Source organism: Dermacentor albipictus, chromosome 9 (assembly GCF_038994185.2).
Source record: "Dermacentor albipictus isolate Rhodes 1998 colony chromosome 9, USDA_Dalb.pri_finalv2, whole genome shotgun sequence".
NCBI lineage: Eukaryota > Metazoa > Arthropoda > Arachnida > Ixodida > Ixodidae > Dermacentor > Dermacentor albipictus.
The window spans coordinates 54,960,863-54,976,799 of record NC_091829.1 but is presented as its reverse complement, the minus strand read 5'-3'; the positions used below and the strand labels follow the sequence as shown (position 1 = coordinate 54,976,799).

Sequence of the window (15,937 nt, the reverse complement as noted above, 5' to 3'; positions counted from 1 at the left end):
CTCTTGAAGCCCTTCCCGTAGAGACGCATTCGTGATGCACAGCGGCACCCAGTGCACCTGCATCCAAGTCTCTTTCATAGCAGGCTCTACGATGGCGCAGTACCATCCTCTCACCAGCATGCCTTTAGACTTTGCGAGGGTTTGCACAGCCTCGGGTGTCTTCAGCTGAATCACCCATGTACTTGGGAACATTCCGAGGCCTGCTATGTCGTATTCAGACAATCCAACTTCGCTCAGCGCGTTCTCAAAGTTATAGCAGTAGTACGGACGTCCCCTCGGGTCACATTCCATGAAAAGGCACATGTCCCACTCGGCCTCTTCTCGGCCTCTTCTCTCCAAACCACTTTCCGGTTCACAGTTGCCGGTGTTCCCAGCTTCTGGGTCAGTCGAGACTTCATCGGGGTGCTCGGCGGTTGTTTCGGGGACTGCTGCCCCTTCTTCCTTGTTCTCTAAGCCACTTGCCGTCACATAGGCCGCAGTCGCCCTCACCTTCGTTTCTCCTGTCTCCACGAATACATGTTTGTTCACAAGGGCGCCACCGGTCCTCTGCCTATACAAACACTGACGCTCTTGCTCGCTGCGCCTCGGTGCAGGGCAGCAAAAGCTCAAATTGCCCGGCACGCGGCAGTCCACACAAGATGGCGCGCGCTCTCGGATAACAATGCGAAACTCTAGACCGGCGTGCTCCCACAGGTGCGGCACGTCTGTCACCTTCATTCCTTCCTTGAGGCATATGCGAACGTGCCGGGTGGTGCAGAAGACTATGTCTTCGTCCATAGACCATTCGCCACAGCTCACCTTTTTGACAATGCCAAACTCTTGAAGCCCTTCCCGTAGAGACGCATTCGTGATGCACAACGGCACGCAGTGCACCTGCATCCAAGTCTCCTTCATAGCAGGCTCTATGATGGCGCAGTACCAGCCTCTCACCAGCATGCCTCCAGCCTTTGCGAGGGCTTGCACAGCCTCGGTTGTCTTCAGCTGAATCACCCATGTACTTGGGAACATTCCGAGGCCTGCGATGTCGTATTCAGACAGTCCAAGTTCTGTCAGCGCTTTCTCAAAATTATAGCAATAGTACGGACGTCCGCTCGGGTCACATTCCACGAAAAGGCGCTTGTCCCACTCCGCCGCATCTCGGTCAGATGATTCGTCAGACGCTTCATCGTCTTGGCCAGACACGACCAACGGCTTCGACGTCTCTTTGTCAGCAGGCGATACGCCAGACGCTTGAACCTTTTGACAAGACCCGATCGATGTATTTAATGCTTCTTGTTCGGCAGGTGATACGCCAGGCGTTTGATCATCTTGACCAGACATGGCCGATGCGTGCTTGACTCGTTCTCTGTACTACACGGGCACTCGCAGAATGAGCACGTGAGCGCCACCGTACCTTTGAAGCAGGGTGCGGGTGACGTCACCGCACCGCGCTAGCGCCGCTTTTTTCCCTAGCGGCCGGAATCAGAAACAAGAAATGGCACTGGGCATTGCGATTCTTTTTGCTGAGGGATGAGGCTGAACCATTTAAATGATGATGATGTAGTGGTGACCAGCCCTTTTGTAACGGGTGAACATAATGGCGTGGCCTAAGAATCAAACACACCGTGGGAATCGACGTTAGGGAAGCTTTCAGTGCTGGACGCTTTGATTGACAATAATTAGCGGTGATGTTGGCGGCTAAAGCTTAATTTCTTCAACGTTTAGGCTAAGATGACAGTGGTGAGTTCATGTTAAACGTTCTCATGTGTGCACCACTGCTGTTTGCGTAGTACACAGAACGCACAGGGAGAGGTGTTCTCTTGAGGCTTTGTTGTGCGCCATATTTAATAACCTCTGAGTGGGCCGGGCGTTGTCATTTCCTCACATGGCACATTGCATTGTGGCAGAAGTATTAAACTTGAATTGGATTTTGGGGCTTTATGTCCCAAAATCACACTCAGATTATGAGGCACGCCGTAGTGGCGGACTCCAGGATTAATTTTGACACCGTGATGTTCTTTAACGTGTCCCAAAATTCAAGTGCACGTGCGTTTTCTATTTCGCGCCTGTCCAAATGCGGTTGCCGCGATTGGGATGAAATCCACGACCTCTAGCAATGCCATAGCCAACAGAAGTGTTGATTTGACGGTCGACCGCTTCCCTAGTGCCTCATGGACCATGCATGCGGTACGCTTTAATTAATGCGGCTCTGCTTCTGCGCGCCCTGCATAAGTTGCCCCCTTGACATAATTGCATGGCGTTTATTTTTCAGAAATGGCAGCAGCGTACTATACCGCACCTTGAACTTAAGCTTATGCTGTGTACCCGGAACCGCTGTCGTATAGTAGTATACATATAGTGATTCGGAGGAAGGAGAAAGTGGCGCTATTTTCTGCTACCCGTGAGGGAGCACGGCCCAGCATCGTATAGTAGTGGGGTTTCCTTGCCTTCTCAAGTCGCCTCCCCCCTCTCTTTTACGGGAACTGCCTCTTCCTTCTCCTGTTCTCCTGTCTACAGTTTTATCTGAGCCCCCTCTGGCCTCGCACGTTAGTAAAAAGGGAAGCGCTGCAGTTTCTGCAATGCTTCTGAGGGGAGCCACGGGAAATTGCAGCTGTCAAGCGGCTAATGTGGCGATGGCCACGGTGCTCCAGAGGGTATTGTACACATTCGACGCGGTGGGGTGAAAACGAGTTTCCCAGATCGCCTTTTCTCTCTTGCTCGAGCGCTGACTCGGTATGCGTGACAGCAGCAGCCACAGCAGCAGCAGCTGCAGTGAAAAAGTGGAAGGAAGTGGCAAAGAAAGCTTCGCTTAAAAAAAAAGAGAGAAAGAGTACAAAATTCAGGTGCCGCAGACGTCACCTGGCCGTGGTTGGAGATATATTTTGTACTTTGCGACGGGTGAAATTTCACTCTTGCGTTGATGTTAGCTCCCAAACGGATAACCTCCGTTTGTTTATTTCTACCTGATTAAAGACTATTTTGCCTGTTTTATACCTGTTTTGAAGTCTGTGTGCTGTGGAGCAGTACGATGTACTGCCAAAAAAACTTTTCTTACCGATGGAACGAAAAAAATATGTGGTTGCCGCTGCTAAATCTAAGGAAAGAAAACCCGGAACGTTGAAATATATATATTTATACCACAGCTAATACCGGAAAACATAAGAAATAGATATGTTGCGTCGAATTTTATAAACATCTGTGCAATCAACAGCTGCCGGCAAAAGCGTAAAGTGCAATTTGGTCGGCGCTATCGCGGCTGCTGTGTTGAAATAGAAACGATATTCTGCCATCGGTCAATTAGCGTCAGTCAATCGAAATTCGCTAAATTAACAGCTATTCCTTGTTCCATCCCACAGTATAAATTAATTAACAGCTTTCCCTTGACAGAAATGGAAGTTGGCCAGGTTTCTCCTGGCTTCAGTCAGAAAGCTTAATATAAAATTTTGCAAGGTTCTGCCGCCAGGTTGTCTAAGTGTTATCTTTGCCGGCACTTACGGGCTGTCGCCTGAATGCGAAAAGTTAAATTTTGCCGGTACTTCTGACGTCACTCCATCAGCTAATGAGATTCGACTGCTGGAAGAATTTCGAAAGCATACTTCTCCCAACTACCGGCGGAACGCGAAAAGTTTAAATTTACCGGTACTGCATACGTCACTCAATCAGCCAATCAGATTCTACTGCGGGAGAATTTCAAAAAAGGCATTTCTCCCGGCTGCCGGCAGACAATGCACTCCCCATTATTTGCCCTCTCGAAAGGCCACCCGCACCAACTGAAAATGAAATGTCGTCCACACCCTTCCGCGGTCCTTTGCGTATTTTTCTAGGCGGAGACTTCATCGAAAATGTGTTCACACCAAGAAATGCAAATAGCGTGAATCTGCTTCTTGAAGCGAAGTTACTGCGACCGTAAATCGACGGAGTTACTCCAGCACGGCGCGGCATCTCCGGCGCCCGTTGAAAGCCAACTCTGTTACAGGTGGTGTTGCGTCCCCCCCTCCCCCCTTTTGACTTGCTGGTTCTGCATCCGCGCGGCCGCAGTGGAGTGGGCGGGGAAATGCAAGCCGACCTGCTTCTTGCTTCCACCATCTCGATTCCACGAACTTCCTCCGCGCGCTAAACAAAATGTTCTGGGAAAACAGTTCTCAAAGTTGCCCTTATAAACCTTTTCTTGAAGCCTGCGCCACAGGATTAAATCAGAATGATTCCTTTCAAGAAATAAGTACGAAGAATAGTGGTGTTTCTTTCCACATTTCCACTATACCAAAGCTGTCTCCTTTCTTTCCTTCTCTCTTTCTTTCTCTTGTTTCGGCCTTGCACTTCTGACAACCTTTCGAGGCTGGCGTCTGACGAAGAAGTTGTGGCAAGTCGGGCAGAGAACGTTAACCGACGTTTATCCTTTTCCGAGAAATGAAGGAGTACTCGCGAGCATACCGGCAGACAATCGTAATATGGCTGCCACTTCTGGGCAGCTGCTGCTCTTGGGCTTATTTGGGAAAACGGACGATACGCCATCGCAGGATGCCGCACAAAGCGGGGGGAGGAAAACGCGTACCTCAAACGCCGCATGACAAAGATTTTAATGTGAAGCATTCTTTGTGAACTCCAGGGGCTTCAGGCCCTTTGAGTCATGGTAGCCATCCATCCGTCCATGCATCCATCCTCCTACGTCGTGATGCGGTCGTGGTCATTTCATCAAGTGGTTATTCTATCAAAATAGGCATGCATGCAAACATAACAATAAAAGACATGTCATGACATCAATACCACGACATGAATGGTAGAGTTACATGATCGTTGTCGTTTATCTAACTCGATATATATCAGGATATCAATTTCATGCATTCATGTCATGGATGACAGAGATTGCACGTCATGTCCTGACAGAAATGGTATTAGTGGCTTGATGCCGGCATGATCGTTTCTTTAACTGGATATGCAGGGCGCCCCCAACTATCTCGCACCAAGATTTAATAACATGCAAATGCCGAAATAGATGCAAATGGATAGAGCCGAGCTAATGTTGTTTTCCGTCGCTTGGAGATGCTCACATTATGGTTTGCATTTCGCCTAATTACATAATTAGTCTTTCTTAATTAACCAACTTCTGAAATAGTGTAATTATATGAGAAGCGTCAGTGACAACATCGTAGATCAACGTAAAAAACCGCCACCTGAGGCCACCACAACGAAACTGCCGGCCATTCATTATTAAGTTTCTTCTCTCTCTCTCTCTCCCGGTACAGTTTTCTGTTGCTCAATACGTGCTGCATAAAATTGCTTTTCCGAGCGTGAAAGAAGCCCGCGAATATACACAAAGTGCCTCGAGCTGCCAGTCACGCGGAAATTTTGCGTTTCTTTCTGGAAAAGCGGAGACCCAATGAGCTGCCGGGAGAGCGTGCCGCCTCAGTCCCTGGGGAAGAACAAGAACAACAAAAAACTTCGTGGTAGACACGCCTGTTTGCAATGCACTGCTTACGCTGAAATGGCTTTGACTGTGCCGCCAGGCAGGCACCGCTTAGCGTCCCGGTGACAGCGTCTCGAGAAATAAAGGCAGTTCAGCGTAGCGCTTTTTAACGCGATAGCGTTAAGGAGCTCGTGTCGCAGAAAAGCCGGTGTCGTCGGCGTCGGCGTTTGCGGCGTTGACCGTGAGCGATAAATCACGTCAGGCGCTTCATAAATAAAAAGCAACTTCCAAGATTGGCCCGGTGGGAATCGAACCAGGGTCTCCGGAGTGTGAAACGGAGACGCTACCACTCAGCCACGAGTTCGATGCTTCCAAGCGGTGCAAACGCGCCTCTAGTGAATGCGGTGTTGCCTTCGAAACGAGCCGTGGAAAGTTATACTGCGGTGTATATCGGCAATTATGACCATGTAACGTACAGAAGTCACAATTACACGACTTGCGAAGTGCGTTTCCGCTGCATTTCTTCTGCGCTTTCCGCACACGCAGAGCCATCTTGCGGCAAACACAGAAGACCCCCTCCTCTCAATGTACGGCGCTGACCCGACAGGAGGCGCGCCGCGCGCACATTGGGACCGCTGCCAGGCGCGTCGCGGGACTCCCTCTCCCCTGACGACGCTTCTCCGTGCTCCCGGTCCTTTCTTTAGATTACTATCTCTCTCTCTGCCCGTGCCGATCGCGTCGTTTGGCTGGCGTAGATCGTTTCCCCTCCGAGACACCGAGTTCTTTGGTTCGTTCCGTTCGCTCAGGCGCACGTTTCGTTGCCGCGCCGAACGCTGCGTTGCTCGACGCTCACCGCGTGATAGGTGGGCGCTAAGTCCGATGCGGGGTGCATCGTAAGTGATCGCTGTGCCGTAGCGCATTGTCTTATACCCCTTGGCGGATCGACGGGAACGCTGTCGCGTCCCACTCTTGAAGGCGAAGCTTAAGCGTCCTCCAATTTTAGAGCGCAGCTCTTTGGCGTCCGTTCCTGGGTTTCGCGTCGTCGTCGTCGTCGTCGGCGTTGTCGGCGTTGTCGTCGGCCTCGTAACCAGCTCGCCGACGAATCTGCTGCTCCGCCGCCGCGCATGCGCGCTGTCGGCTCTCCGGGCGAGGGAGGATGATGGAAGGGAGGAGGAGAGATTGTGGAGGAGGGCTGGCTACACAAATGGCTCTTTGGCGTCCGTTCCTGGGTTTCGCGTCGTCGTCTGCCTCGTAACCAGCTCGCCGACGAATCTGCTCCGCCGCCGCGCATGCGCGCTGTCGGCTCTCCGGGCGAGGGAGGATGATGGAAGGGAGGAGGAGAGATTGTGGAGGAGGGCTGGCTACACAAATGGCTCTTTGGCGTCCGTTCCTGGGTTTCGCGTCGTCGTCGGCGTTATCGTCGGCCTCGTAACCAGCTCCGCCCCCCTTTCATCCCCCCAGCGCTAGCAGCGACCGACTGATACCGCTTTCGTGAGTCCGCTACCGCACTCACGAAAGACATCGTGCACTTCCTGCAACTCGCATTAACCGTCCATCGATCCACACCGATGTTAGTAGTGGGGGACTTTAATGTTGACATAAAGACAAACAGCAATTTCCTAACACTTATGCGGGAGAACATCCCGTTCCTCTCGCTCGTAACGCGTCCCACGGCTGTGACAACCTCGCGAGGCACTTGTATAGATCTCGTCTTTGAGAATCAAGCATTGGTGTACCAAGTCGAACATATATCAGTCTATTTCCCCGACCACAAAGCTTCCATCATGACTGTTAAGAACTGTTAGTGGAGTCTTTGTTAAAGGAATACGTGTGAAAAATTAAAAAAAATTCTGTGATAGCGCATACATGTGTTGCTCGATTTCTTTGCCTCAATCTATCGAAAAGGTGAAACAGCTTATTTGCTGCGCTCAAATTTCGCATTAGGAAGTAACGTAATCGTCGGTAATTTTTTTCTTCAACTCATCTGCGTCGTTCATGCGTGTTCTTTTTTTTAGTGGCACAAGCACCGAGTGACACTCTTTCTTGTGCAGCACTTCCGGTTCAACTCCTGAAATCACCACGAACGAAGTTCAAAATAACTCAGGAAAAATTAAAAGAAACAGTACAGTACAAGATTCGCGGGTTTTATTACAGCTACGATATCAGATCATATTTTAGTTACATGAGTTACTGAAGTGTCTGGAATAATTAGAATTAGTTAGAAATCACTGTTTACCGGAGACGAAATTCAATATAAATCTGAAAGAAATAGAAAAAAAACGTACTGTCCAATGTTCATGGGTTTCATTATTAGATGCGAAATGAGAGCTTAAGTTTAATTAGAAGTTGAGTTGCTGAAGTGTTGAGTTGCTCGGGGATACGGGTTGAATGAAATAATAATAATATTTGGGGTTTAACGTGCCAAAACCACTTTCTGATTATGAGGCACGCCGTAGTGGAGGACTCCGGAAATTTTGACCACCTGGGGTTCTTTAACGTGCACCTAAATCTAAGCACACGGGTGTTTTCGCATTTCGCCCCCATCGAAATGCGGCCGCCGTGGCCGGGATTCGATCCCGCGACCTCGTGCTCAGCAGCCCAACACCATAGCCACTGAGCAACCACGGCGGGTGGGTTGAATGAAAGGGCCGCGCACTTACGTGCAACGTTAACCGGAGCGCAGTTGTTCTTTTTAGGCATAGTTGAATAGATGGCCCACAGAGCACAGAGGGTGTTCCAAGATTATTTTATTTATGAAAAACTATTTACGCAATTCAATATTAAAAAGCCCGTCTGTAAAAAATGAAATGGCTCAACCTCAGGATTGAGAAGGAATTTTGGGTACATGATGACAGGGAGCAGGGCCTATATTGAAAAGTCACAGTGCTGCCCTCTTCTTCGGAGTAGCTTCATTGCCTTGATTTATCGTCGGCGTCAGAGAGTTTGCCGTTCATGCGACCACAAAAGTTATTCAACAAAATGTTAGCACTGCACCGTAACACATATCTTGTGACAACTTCACTGGTGCGTGCTTCTTCACATTCGGCACACATGTATTTATTCCAGTCTAGATTATGCTTTAAACGAATAATTTCGCTTTCGAGGCATTATTACATAAAGTACGGCAGTCCACATATCTACAACTACTCAAATGAGTTTAGCAATGGAAGTACAAAACATTCGTGCAACTATTTACAAAGAAACAGCTGCCTTATTCCGCAGAGTTTCAGCTTTTTTCTCTTCTTTGCTTAGCTTTGGCATCCAATATTCCGTCATTCATCTTGCGGATACATGAACACATAATTTTTCGGTCCCGATTTGTAATTGTTCCGGCAATTGAGCACGCGGCACGTATTAGGCGTATCCTGGCACGAACATAATCCACATTCTGCGGCAATGAAGACTTGCCGGACACAATCGCAGTACAAGCGCAGAGACTACATGCACTGTTCACGTCCAGAAAGAAAGTGCGCACGGAAGCATGTCGCAGCCTTCCAGGACTTTTCTAACCCCAAAGCTATCCAAGGAGCGGCAGTGTTTCCGGAATAGAATTGTTATCGCCGTCGTCGCCCACTCGTTCTTCCGCGCCTCATTTTCAACACAGGTGCGCCGCTCGTAGCTCGCTCGCTGTATATCGCAACTTTCACGTACGGTGGCGCCGTCATGCGGCGGCGGCCGGAAATAATCGAAAGATTATACTCGCCGCTGGCTGCCGCCCGTTCGTGTAGCGTATTGGTGTTGCCTACGCTTTTCCTTCCCTTTGGTTGATGTTTTAACGCGTTCAAAGCTCCCGTGGGATCCTGAAGGACACTTTACATGCTCAGAATGCGCAAACATAGAAGTAACCGTATTGGCTGCGTGCCGCAATGGCTGCCGAGCGGTAGTTATGCGGTTGGTGATGTGAGCCTTCACTCATTCCCACCGGCTGCGTCCATGAAGAAGAAATTGATTATTAAGCTGCGGATCGGCAAAGGTTTCACAGAAGCGATGAAGGTTTGCAGTGCGCACTTCATGCCGGAGGACTTTTTTTTTTTTAATACGACAGATGAGTGACAATTCCGAGCACTTGAAATCACGAATGGACGCACGTCCATAAAGACGCAGGCATAGCACTATATTATGTGCAGGGAAAGAAATAACGCGCAATTTTAACTCATATGTGTTGTAGGATGATTGATGCTTGCGTTCTTGCCACTCATGCCCTTGCGGCTACGTTGGAGCGCAAACATTCTCCCTGAAGCCTTGTACCTGCTTCAAAATTTCTTGTTCTCGTTCATACATTCGTGCTGTGCAATGCCGGCTTGACATTCCACCATTTTCGAACAGAGAGACGAGTTTCTCATTTGTGCATCGAAGCAAAGTGACGCAGGCGTAGAGGGACCTGGAATTCGTACCTCGTCTGCCACTTCAATGCGCGGTTGCAACGTGTGCACAGGTGCGCATGACTGCACTCGTAAAGTAACAAATCCTAATCCAACAAGCGTTAAACTACTGTGCAGTGTTTGCGTAGCGAACCCTCAGCTGATCTGCGTGTATATTATTTTATAAAGATAACTGGAAGAATGAAGCGAGCATTACCGCGGACCAGTCAATGTCGGCAATGTATCGCTTGATCTGTCTATAGGAAAGACGTGGTAGGACTCACGCAGGCTGTAAAACTACCGTAAGACTGTCGCTGGCACAGTATGCATAAAGCGCAATAACCAAATTGCAAGGGTGAACGGTTATCGTATTAGCTCGCGAAAGCAGTCAGATATGGTTTTTTGTTTACTTCTGGCGTTCAACATACAGCTTTGTGAACACAGGCAGGGATAACTAGACAAAAAAAATTCGCACACAAAACGCTGCTTTAGGGCTGCTTTTCACGCCGTCGATGTAAATGACTTCGGTCGCGCGACACCAGGAAGGTTTTCTTTTTTTTTTTTTTTCTCGAAACGGCGGCCTATTCAAGCGGTCTAAGTAGCAACTTGCAGAGAGCACCACACCGTATAAAAGTTCATGGTACCCACTCAAAGATGTCAAATTAATAGAATAGCAAATAAAAAGCACGGTCACTTCTCTTAATAACACCGTCGCGGTAAAACTGAAACCACATCTCATGTGGCTTGCTTCGAAGTCGCGAAGTTTTTATGCAAAGGCCTTCAACAGTCACAGACGTCGACGTGCACGCTTTTATCCCGGGTTCCCGGGTTCCGGGTTCCGGGAATCCCGGGTTCTGCTCGTCCAATATGAGCCATTACGCAGGCTAACGACAGCGGGCGTGTAAATTGAAGAGGCATTTCAGCATGACGACGCGAAACAACATGCCACTGAGCAAGACGACCGCAGCACTGCACCGACTGCTCTAGTTCTTAATCTCTCGGACAGCCATGTTGGATTTAAGGTGGCGCCCCCTATAGGCCGTGAAAAGACAAGACGCGAGTACCCGCCTCCCCACCCTGACGTCGAACGAGCGCAAGCCACCATGCTTCGCATACTGCAGACCGATTCAATTCTCAGTCATTCTAGGCTTTATTTAATCACTGGAGGGGATTACGACCCCATCTGTACTAAGTGCGACCATGGAGTGTTCGCCACTCGGGCACACATTCTCTGCGGATGCGAGGGTAACCCTCCCCCACAGTCATTACTGCCAGCTCCCTCCGAGGAGGGTTGGAACCAGCTGCTGACAAGAGCAGACAAGAAAACGCAACTCGCACTCGTCTCGTGGGCCCAGGCCGTCGCCCCCACCTGGGAGCCACACTAGGCCTACCTGCCCTAACTTCCTATCCTGCAGTGGCAAATAAAGTTGTTTCTCTCTCTCTCTCTCTCTCTCTCTCTCTCTCTCTCTCTCTCTCTCTCTCTCTCGCTCTCGCTCTCTCTCTCTGCTTGTCTCTGTCCTGCACGCCTTTCCGTCCTTCATCCGCTGTGTGCATAAGCAGGCGGCCGACTCGGTAATCGGACGTGTAACGCCTCGATCCTGAGGCGGCCCTTCATGCAGTGGTCAACCATCTTCCTTGGTTTTTTTTTCCTTTTTTTTTACAGCAAAGCTGTATATACATGGCTCACATCCGGGGTTTCGTGGCGTCCGCGAGCAGAAATTATCATCATCAGCAATGGCTCGAGCCTCGTCGTCTTCTTCGACAGCTGGCTCCAGAGTGCAAAATAAAATATCCCCAATGGCTCTCTCGAGTGCGGCTGACGTCACGGCTCTGTAGGTGAACGACCTCACTTTCGTTCCGCCCGTGCAGTGGGGTAAGGCCGCGCGTCATCAGGACTGCCGAGCAGCGCGCGTGTGAAGAGCGACGGAGGGAGCAGCGACGCAAGTGCGATCGTCGACGGCGTGCGAACACCCGCCGTGGTTGCTTAGTGGCTATGGTGTTCAGGGCTGCTAAGCACGGGGTCGCGGGATCGAATCCCGGCCGCGGCGGCTGCATTTAGACGGGGACGGAATGCGAAAACGCCCGTGTGCTTATATTTAGGTGCACGTTAAAGAACCCCAGTTGGTCCAAATTTCCGGAGTCCCCCACTGCGGTGTGCCTCATAATCAGGAAGTGGTTTTGGCGCGTAAAACTCCATAATTTTAACGGTGTGCGGGCGCTAAAGCCCAGTGCTGCTTCTGTCCTTTTTATGCTCAAGTAACGGTTATAAAAATATTGCAGTTGCGCTTATAGATATCGAAGCATTTTTAAACACAGTCGATAACAAAGTACGAAGTGGCGTCTGCCAAGGCGTCTATGAGTGAGTCCAGTGAGGAACGGGCGCGCTGTCGCGCGTTTCTTTTTGTGCATGCAAACTGCCATACCTCGCGAGGCGGGGCAGGCGCAAGGCGCGCGTCCGCAAGCCTGGCCGCGAGTCGGCACGTATAGGCGACCAGCGAGAACCGACGAAGCATACCATTACCCCCTGAACAGCTTACCCCCGTTGTGTTGCAAAAGGGTCCCATTTTGCTTAAGAGTGTAGAGCCGAAATCACGATCAAGGAAGCCTCTTTGTAACCTCGCGTTCGCACCCTTGAACTCATCCACGTAGAGACCTTGACGCCGAAGGCGCTCCGCGCCATTCTCCGACTTACGGTATGCTCATTATCCACTGAACAACTTTCAGGGGGTAAGCTGTTGAGGGGGTAATGGTATGCTTCGTCGGTTCTCGCTGGTCGCCTATACGTGCCTTCTCGTGGCCAGGCTTGCAGTGGGTAATGAGCATACCGTGAGTCAGGGAATGGCCCGGAGCGCCTTCGGCGTCAAGGTCTCTACGTGGATGAGTTCAAGGGTGCGAACGCGAGGTTACAAAGAGGCTTCCTTGATCGTCATTTCGGCTCTACATTCTTAAGCAAAATGGGACCCTTTTGCAACACAACGATAATTGTCATCCGCCTTGGCCGCATTTCCTTTCTCTAGCGCGGCGAGCCCGGTACTTCCCAGCAACGAACGGCATGCGCGTTATCAGCATGACATAGCATTTCCGACAGGAAAATAGCGGGCGCGGCGTTTTCAAGAAAGGAAACGCAAGCAAGGCAGAGGGCGATTATTGCTGTGTGGCAGAGATACACCCCAAAGGGTGTAACATTGCCTAAGAGTGTACCTGCAACGTCTGTGACAAACTATAGTTCGATAACAACCGTCGTCGTAATGGGGAGGCCCCGTTTACGGGGGTATGAGCCATTTATTGTCTTACGTGACACACACATTTAATGACAGAGGTGATATAGGCGAATGTGTGCGCCTATATATGCACATATTGGCACATATCGTCGCGAGTACAACTGATCGGGACAATAAATAGGTTCGTACCTTGGTTCGAAATTCTGCGTCACCTCTGCGTCGTGCACTAAATAGCTTCGCTCGCCATCCACCTTCAGAATGGAATGGCTTACATTTGTTTTTCTTTTTAATCATTTATTGTCAGACACGGCGCCGTACGAAATCGACCAAGAAACGCTAATTACTATATGTTTCTCGGGATGCGGTAATTCAGTGCAGTAAACCGTATATATAGAAGTTTAACCAGACGTTCTCACCTGTTTTCAAGGCATAATTGATTGCGGTGCATAAAGGTACCTTGGCAATTGGGGGAGACTTCAATTTACCGGATATTAAATGGGATACATCGAATGCTATCACAGCTACTGGAATAAGCAACATAGAAATGATGAATATGGTGAATCTGTATGCATTGCACAGGGCTAGTCATCTCGCCCAGGCGGGGAAACACTATTCTGGACTTGCTGCTAACGAATCGACCTGATATTGTGCATTCAACACACATGATTCCTGGTATAAGTGCCCATCAGGCCGTCGTGTCGACGAAGTCTCTAGCCTACGTTAAAACCACAACCCATGTTAACAGAAGAGTGTACAATTACAAAAAAGCAGATCTAGATTGTATTAATCAAGCGTTAGACGCCTATTTTATCGTGTTTGAAACAGAAGCCGAGTGTAGGAGTATGGAACAGTTGTGTCGGTAATTGTAAGCAAGAAATATTGGAACTGCGTGAGCGGTTTGCCCCATCTTGGGTACTGACGACGCGGAGAGGTAAAAACAAACCTTGGTTTAGGAAAAGGTTGCGCCAGCTCGCACAAAAAAGGCCGAGAATTTATCGCACCTTTTGCAGAGCGCCATCAAGTGAAACAGAGGAAAAACTGAAAGAAACAACTCCGAGAAGTTAAAGAAGCAACATGCACTGCTAAAGACAGTTATTTAAAAACTATTCAATCACGATTAAAAGATAAACCAAAAGAATTTCGGAGACACTTGAAAAAGAACGGAAAGGGTGTAGTAAATATTCCCCCTCTCGCGTCCGGTGATGTCACAGTTCATGACGACCCTGACAAAGCAGAATGCTTCAACGCCTACTTCTGTTCCGTTTTCACTTCTACAACAATGCCTTCTGCGGACGGGCCAACGCTGATCGAAACGACAAGTGACATGAATGATGTTGCAATCAGCATGCACGTCATCGAATAACGCGTTGCTTCGAGGGCTCGACACTTCTAAAGCCTGTGGTGCCGATGACTTACCCAATTTCCTGTTCAAATCATGCGCTGACCCGCTTTCCAAGTACTTGAAATTAATTTTCGACAAGTCGCTGCTCGAAGCCGCCCTGCCTGATGACTGGAAAACGGGTATTGTTGTCCCTGTTCATAAGTCTGGCCCTAAAAGCGACGTTTCAAACTATCGTCCAATACCACTGACATCCATCACATGTAAAATACTAGAGCATATTCTATTCACGAGCCTTGTCCCTCATTTGAATACTAATTCTGTGATTATGTCCTCCCAACATGGATTTCGTAAGGGGTTTTCTTGTATTACACAGTTGTTAGAATTCACAAATGATATTGCTTCTGTTTTGGGTAAACGGCTTTCAGTTGAGTGTATCTTCCTCGATTTCAGAAAGGCTTTCGACACGATACCCCATTCATTACTCATAGAAAAAATGCATAAATATAAAATTCACCCGCAGGTTGTCTCATGGGTTAAGGAATATGTTACCCTGCGCCGGCAGTTCGTGGTTGTAAGCGGGGTTGCAGTCGCGCCCGCAAGAAGTTACATACGGTGTATCCAGGGCTCGGTCCGGGGTCTTTGCTTTCTTTATTGTATATAAATGATATTGGCGAAGGTTTGAAATCGCATCTAAGGCTGTTTGCAGATGACTGCGTGTTATATAGGGTGACTAGCAGCATGGATGATATCAGTCTGATTCAGCAAGACCTCAATATAATTAGTTAATGCTGCACCAAGTGGCGCATGCAGATAAACCTAGCCAAAACAGTCGACATGACATTCACTCGAAAGAAGAACTCTATATATTTCTGTTACACCTTGAATAACAATTTAATAGCTAAATGACGCAGTTTAAATACCTGGGTGTTTTGTACACCCAGAATTATCATGGCAGAAACAGATTAACTATGTAACCGCTAAAGCAGGGGAAATGTTAGGTTTTCTTCGTGGGAACTCCAGAGCATTCAGCACGTCTACACGAGAGCTGCTATGCAAAACGTACGTAAGGTCTGTCCTTGAGTACGCCTGTGTAGTGTGGGACCCTCCGACAGCACGTGACATTGATAAACTTGAGAGAGTACAGAATCTAGATGTGTGGTAGGTATCAGGTCGATATAAAGGTAAATTCAGCGTTACGGTTCCTAAGGAAGAGTTTAAATGGGATACCTTGGAGGTACGACGCAGAAGGCTGCGACTGAAGCTTTTTCCACAGTTGTCCATGTTTAACTTACCGTGTTTTCAAACTTCTGTAACTTTTGTTGAACTTTTGTTGCTCTCCTCACACGTCGTCTAAAAAAAATCCTTTTGTGAACGTTTCCAACGGTTTTGTAAAACCTCCCCCCCCCACCGTAACGCCTTTTGGCGTCTGTGGGTACTGAATAAATAAATAAATAAATATTGATCCACTTACCCACGCTCATAAATGTCAGGCAACATACAATGAACTAGATCAAGCAGCTGCAAGACCATTGAAAACACTAATCCTGGTGCGTTTGAATCTTTAAAGAAAACAGCGTATACCTTAGCTGCTGTGCGCGCAAAAAAAAAAAAACCATCATGATTGTAGACC

The 15,937-nt window shown here is 48.8% G+C and overlaps 1 protein-coding gene across 10 annotated transcripts in view; it reads left to right on the top strand.

The window, feature by feature from the left end:
- Positions 1-15,937, top strand: part of LOC135896562 (MYG1 exonuclease) — a 631,131-nt gene that overhangs the window by 561,775 nt on the left and 53,419 nt on the right. The window lies entirely within an intron of this gene.